Consider the following 7,044-nt stretch of genomic DNA (forward strand, 5'->3'; position numbering starts at 1 on the left):
AGAGAGCATTTCAGGCAGAGATGGGCACTAAGGTACATATGAGTACAACTTATCATCCCCAGACAGATGGACAGTCAGATAGGATGATCCAGACGTTGGAGGATTTGCTGAAGATATGTGTGTTGGATTGGGGTGGCCTTTCGGCAGATCACTTGAGCTTGGTAGAGTTTGCTTACAACACAGTTACCAAGCGAGTATTGGCATGGCTCCTTATGAGGCTTTGTATGGGAGGCCGTGTCATACACCGTTATGCTGGTCTCAGGTGGTGGAGAGGAGCATGTACGAGGCAGATTTTGTTCAGGAGACCTCAGAGAAGATTCGGGTTCTCAAGCTGAACATGAAAGAAGGTCAGGATCGGAGTTTTGATGCTATTTGGGTCATTGTGGACCGGTTGACCAAGTCAGCACATTTTCTGGCCATTAAGAAGACTGATGGAGCAGCGGTCAGATTGCATGGGGGACCAGCGAGTATTGTGTCTGATAGGGATTCTAAGTTCACTTCGGTGTTCTAGAGAGCATTTCAGGCAGAGATGGGCACTAAGGTACATATGAGTACAGCTTATCATCCCCAGACAGATGGACAGTCAGATAGGACGATCCAGACGTTGGAGGATTTGCTGAAGATGTGTGTGTTGGATTGGGGTGGCCTTTGGGCAGATCACTTGAGCTTGGTAGAGTTTGCTTACAACACAGTTACCAAGCGAGTATTGGCATGGCTCCTTATGAGGCTTTGTATGGGAGGCCGTGTCATACACCGTTATGCTGGTCTCAGGTGGGGGAGAGGAGCATGTACGAGACAGATTTTGTTCAGGAGACCTCAGAGAAGATTCGGGTTCTCAAGCTGAACATGAAGGAAGGTCAGGATCGGTAGAGGAGTTATGCCAAAAGGAGGAGGAGAGATCTTGAGTTTCAGGTGGGAGATAGAGTGTACCTCATGATGGCCATGTTGCGGGTCCGAACAGGTCATTGACTGGGACTAAGTTGAGTCTGAGGTATATGGGTCCGTTCAGAGTGATTGAGCGAGTTGGACCAGTGGCATATAGACTGGAGTTACCTGAGGTTATGCGAGCATTCCATAAGGTTTTCCATGTGTCTATGTTGCGGAAGTGTCTCCGTGAGGATAATCAGTTGTTGGCTAAGATTCCTGAAGATCTCCAGCCTGACATGACTTTGGAGGCGAGACCAATGAGGGTTCTCGGAAGGAGGATCAAGGAACTTCGGAAGAAGAAGATTCCTTTGATGAGAGTCCTTTGGGACTGTGGTGGTGTTGAGGGAAAGTTTCCTGAAATAAAAGTTTCTGAAAGAGGAAAGATTTCAAGAGTGGAAAGTTCTAAAAATAGAAAGTTTTATTGGAGTTAGAATTGTCCATTCTTATTGGTTGTGAGCCTTGAAGGGGCTAGTGTGGCCTTCGTGGCGGACTTTTGAGTCATTGTGCCCGGGTGTGGCGGTCTTTTGAGACATTGTGTGGCCTTTGTGGTGGGTTGTTTAGCCATTGTGTGGCCTTTGTGGCAGGCTGTTTAGCCAATTTTGTGGCCTTTGTGGCGGGCTGTTTAGCCAATTGTGTGGCCTTTGTGACAGGCTGTTTAGCCACAGTGCCTGTTTAGGCGGTCCTTCGGGACAGATGGTCTTTGTGACTGTCCTTCGGGACAGATGGTCTTTGTGACGGTCCTTTGGGACAGATGGTCTTTGTGATGGTCCTTCAGGACAGATGGTCTTTGTGATGGTCCTTCAGGACTAGTGCCCTTGGTGGCGGTCCTGTTGAGGACATCTGTTTGGCCATTGTGGCGGTCTTGTTTAGGACAGATTGTTTGGCCTAGGTGGCGGTCTTGTTTAGGACATTTGTTTGGCATTTGTGGCGGTCCTGTTTAGGACATTTGTTTGGCCCTAGTGGCAGTGAGATGATCCATGTGTGGTCATGAGGTATTCCAGTGAGAGAAATATGTGGTTTGTAGGACATTGTGATGTTTTACGCAAGCCACGGGAAGGATACCTGGATAGGGATAGGACTCAGACGTGTTCAGAATTGTTTGCTCGCGACTCTTAGAGGACTTAGGTTCTCCTAGTATCGTCATATTCTGAGACTTTGTGGCTCGGAAGTATGGTTGGTATATCGACTTCGGATGACAATCCGAGGGTGCGCTGTAGGGTGGTAACCCGAGAGACGAATATTGGACTTCCTTTTATATTATGGCATGTAGGCTTAGGCCCGATGAGGAGCCAACATTATGGCATGTAGACTTAGGTCTGATGAGGAGCCACTAAAAACACAAGGCTTAGGCCTGTGAGTAAATAAAAGTCCAAAAGTCGAGAGCAAATATTGCCAGGAGCGTGAGCCTATCGCCAAGAGGTGATCTTCTGTAGATCGGTCGGAGGAGTGCGGGTCGTGGAGACGGTTGCACGGGAGTCCTTGGCTGATGGTTGTTTGAGATTCGAGGACGAATCTATGTTGGTGGGGGAGAATTGTAACATCCGCGAACCAATTATTGGTTTCTGGGATGGGTGTCGATCGACACCAGGGTGGTGTCGGTCGACACCAATGTTTTGCTGGTTCGACTAGTTCGATTTAATTATAGATTTTTGGTCAGTTTGGTTTGGGAGAACCATTAAACCGTGATATTTAAGTGGGGGAACGATCTAGGTCGTGTTTTGTTGTTGTCTAGCCGCTGAAAACAAAGAGAAAGAGGAGAAAATATTGTTCTTCAGTTTTTGGGAGTTTTTGTGAGATTTCAAGTCTTTCTGGATGAGATCTTGCTGTGGGAGTGAGGATTCAAGGCTAGTAACGTGTGGGAAGCTTGGTGGGAGTGTGGATTCATTCATTGTTGGTCAGAATTTTCCTGCAGAGAGGTGAGTGCATGACCATGGCTAATCTAAGCCTTTGATTTCCTTGTTCTTGCTTGTTTGATGTTGTTTTGTGTGTTTTTCTTGCTGGGATTGGTTGCTACAGGTTCCTATGGACGTTTTTGGCTTGGGTTCTGAGTATTCGATGATTTGGTGGAGTTTTGGGAACGAGATTCGACTCTCGGCTTTGTGCGGATCGCAGTTGCAGAGGTAGTGTCGATTGACACCACTTGGTGTCGGTCGACCCCAGCAGGACGGCATCGATCGACACTGTGGGGTAGTGTCGGTCGACACCAATGCCTGTGTCGGTTGACACTTGACTGGTGTCGGTCGACACCTCCCTTCCAGCGAGACAATGTTTGTTTTCCTGGTTTGTATGTTTTGTTTGTTGTTTGTATGGAACATTGGAATCATTGTTGCTTGTGTGTATAGCCCAATAGATGGGAGGATTGCCTCACTGAGTGTTTATCAAATACTCATGCATCTCAATATGTGTTTGTGGTGCAAGTAAAGGCAAAGTGTGATCGTGGACTCAAGGCAATGAAGAGGAGGATGTTCTAGGGACTCGATTGGATGTTGTCTGGCATTGCTAGGTTGCTAGAGTTGGGTCATTAGAAACATTGCTAGGTTGTTGATTCTATGTTCTCTAGATGATTGGTTATTGGATTATTGTTATATATTGATTATTATTTATTTTATTGTTGGATTATTATTGGATATCGGTATTGTTTATTTCCGCTGTTGGTTGTGATTGTGGTTAGGTGGCTAGTGGGTATGGGACCACTAGTTGTAGATTATTATTTATTATTATTATTAATATAATTATTTATTATTAAAAAAAAACGGGTCAGGTCGTTTCAGTTTGGTTATAACTTGTCTATGTTATCTTTTTTTTGTCTACCTACTAGGAACTTCTCCTCTAGATTGTTGCACATGCTATTCTTCAATGGAATCTAATTGAAACGTTTAATCTCTCTTTTTAAACAACTAATACGCTATGTCCTCTACAATATTGACTACCTTTTCTCCATTTTCTAACCAAAAACTTTGCCATTTGTCCTCCATATGAATAATATCCACCATATACTATTTGACAACTTTGTTCTGTCCATCAAGGTTATCACTTGCAGACATTTTTTTGTACCTTTTGTCCATTGTCAAACCGAAAATTGACCCTTCTCGTCTACAAACTTGACAACTATTTTTTTTCAAACAGATTTAAACATTTACTCCCTCCTTTATCTACATCTATGAATTCTCCATTCCATATCCTTGTAACACATGATATAACAAACTTGACATGTATCTTGACTCTATCAAGGATCAAGGTAATTTTATTGGATTTTACTCAATTGACTCTCTACAATCTCCATTTATTCCCTTAACTAAATTGTTACCAACCACAAAAAATATAACATAACCTTATATCATTAAAGACCTTCAAACTACTAGAGCAGGTTATTATTGGAGTGCCTTAATGATAGCTAAAACTCCATACCAGCATCTTTTTTAAAGTCGTCGTATCACAACACATCCTAAGAATTCATAGCAAATATGTCTACACGAAATCAAAACAAAGCTTAACCTTCTTTTTTCACTACCCGATCATATTCAGTTATCAATAGTACTTTTATTAGCTAAATCTGGGGTCCACTGCTCGCTACTAGTAAAACTGGAATGGATCGTGTGATTCACCACCATGTTCTCAAGAATGTGAATCTAGATACCTTTCTAAATGCACTTTTTCTTGTTAACAAGTCCTCCAAGTTTCACCCTTTCTTCATAAGGTGTGTTAAGGCTGGTAACCCGTACGCATGTTATTTGGATAGTCTTCACCTTACAGCTACGGAAGGTATGATCGACGAAGCCATAAACCTACTCTTCAATACTATTCCATTTTCCGAGGAAATGCAGTTTACCCTTTGCTTGTTCTTGATATGTGTTGGTCACTACCACGAGGGTGTCTCCATAATGGCTTCATTTAGGGAACGTGTTGGGTCCTATCGAATGGTCGAATATTTTTCAGAAATTGTGTTCGAAAACATTCGGAGAATTGGGTCCACGCCCAATCAAAAATTGTAGCTCCACCTGGAGGCTTTTAATGTTCCAAAATGTGTTGGTGATGGCTTTATATGCACCATAGGTTCCCATTGTGAAGCTTGCTTTGTATGGTGGACGACTATTCAGTTCATTTGTATGTTCTAATTTTCTATCAGTTTGTCATTTTAAGCTCTGCATGTAAAATTCTATGCATTAGTTGTGTTTTCAAAGTAATCATGCTGTTGTAGACAAATTTTCGCATCTACTATCCACAAAGCTCCTGTTAACAAACCTCTTATGTAGTTTATGCCATTATGGACAATGTTTATATGCTTTGATGGACATTTCAAATGACCGCCTTGGTCCATCATATTGTCTAGCCTTTTTTGTAACAAAACTAAATCGTCCAAGTCTAGTTAGACTAACTGCATTTGATTTTTTCTTTACTCGAGTTTATGCTCCACTCGAGAAGTTTTTTGTCCATCAATCAGCTTTGACGTTGCGTGTTAGTTTACACATACATAAAGGTGACAACCTTTATCAAGCAAAAAAGAGAATCTAACATTGTATTTAATTTTTTAATTATTTTCTCCAAAATATCCCAAAATAAAGAAGGAGAGCCCTAAACCAAAGCCATCCATATACATATACTAACTCGTTTCCACCATCAAACCTTCGTCTTCTACACTTTTTTTACCGGAAAGTAAGTTAAATAGGAATATGGGCCAATACAGCTACAATCAACCATCGTCTTCCTTAGTTAAATCTGTTAAGTCACGTGACAGCAATGGACAACACTATGGGATTCCACTCAAATGCTGGTGTGGTGGGAACCTGGAAATGATCACACATCGGGCTGGTGAAAACCAGGACCGCCTGCTCTACAATTGTGTTAGATCTGATGTAAACCGGGATCTGAAGTTATTATTTCTATCATTTTACGATCCCTATATTCACTCTTATTTGTTATTTTCTTTAAATCAAGGATGGTGGTTTGCATCTCAATAAGTTGTGGGACCGCTGCGTTGTCTAGAAAGTCCATGACCTACAATGGAAGCTTGAGGAGTGTGATGACCAAATTGAATTTCTCACCAGTGGACCAAATTGAATTCCATCTACCGCTCTTTTCAACCATATGCCTCTCATGGCTTGAAGCCTCTCATATTATCATGACATGGTGGTGCATCATTCCACAACAAAGGATCATATTCATCTATCACATGTCCTCCAACAAAATCAACGAAATCGTCATCCCCATTTCCAACCAAATGATCAGTTTCATCTTGCTCAGGTCCTCCAACTGCAACTAGCGCATTACTTTCAGTCGCATTACCATTTTCTCCTTCCACCCTTTCCAAATTGTTGGCCCGAGAAGTCTCTCCGACCTCATTTGCTGTCACACCCTTCATTGCCTCGTCAACAACAAAAGGATCCCATTCATGAGGGTAGTCTTTGTTAATTCGATCTGTCCACTTATCTAAATTATAATTTAGACTATCGTATACTTCCATTACATCTTCCATTGTCCTCGTTATGGACAATCGCATGGGATCATGTCCATTGCTTATATTTTTGTCCCCAACTTCTAATATTCTCGACAACGTTAACTGGCAATCGCTTTCTTCTTGACTTTCGTCCACTCCAGTGTTGTTGTCCACTCCAGTATTGTTGTCCAGTACTCTGTTGGTGTTTACTCCATTGTTGTTGTCCACTACATTTTCTCAAAATGAAATTCATTGCACATTCCTTTGTAGTTTTCCACTCCATTGTTGTTGTCCACACCCACTAGATTGTCCTCTATATGTACTTCATTACACACTCCTCTGTTGTTTCCACTCCATTGTTATTGTCCACTCTGTTGACATTGTCCCCAATCGTTGTTCTAGTGGACCACGCACCCACTTCCTTGTCCTCACCGTCTGGCTTACTCTTCTTTACCACCACTTCACTTATTGTGTCTACCACATTCTTCTTTTTACTCGTACTCTCCAAGGAAACCACTCCGCTTTCAATGTTTCCAACCTTCTTCCCCACCTTTGACTTATATACTGCTTCTACTTGTTCGACATAAGCCGCCAAAACTGAATCATCAAGGAAATCATCTCCTTCGCTAGATTCTTCCCCAATACCACCCACCTTGCTCTTAAATAAAGCTATAGCACACCGA

The sequence above is a fragment of the Camelina sativa genome, chromosome 14 (genome assembly GCF_000633955.1).
Source record: "Camelina sativa cultivar DH55 chromosome 14, Cs, whole genome shotgun sequence".
NCBI lineage: Eukaryota > Viridiplantae > Streptophyta > Magnoliopsida > Brassicales > Brassicaceae > Camelina > Camelina sativa.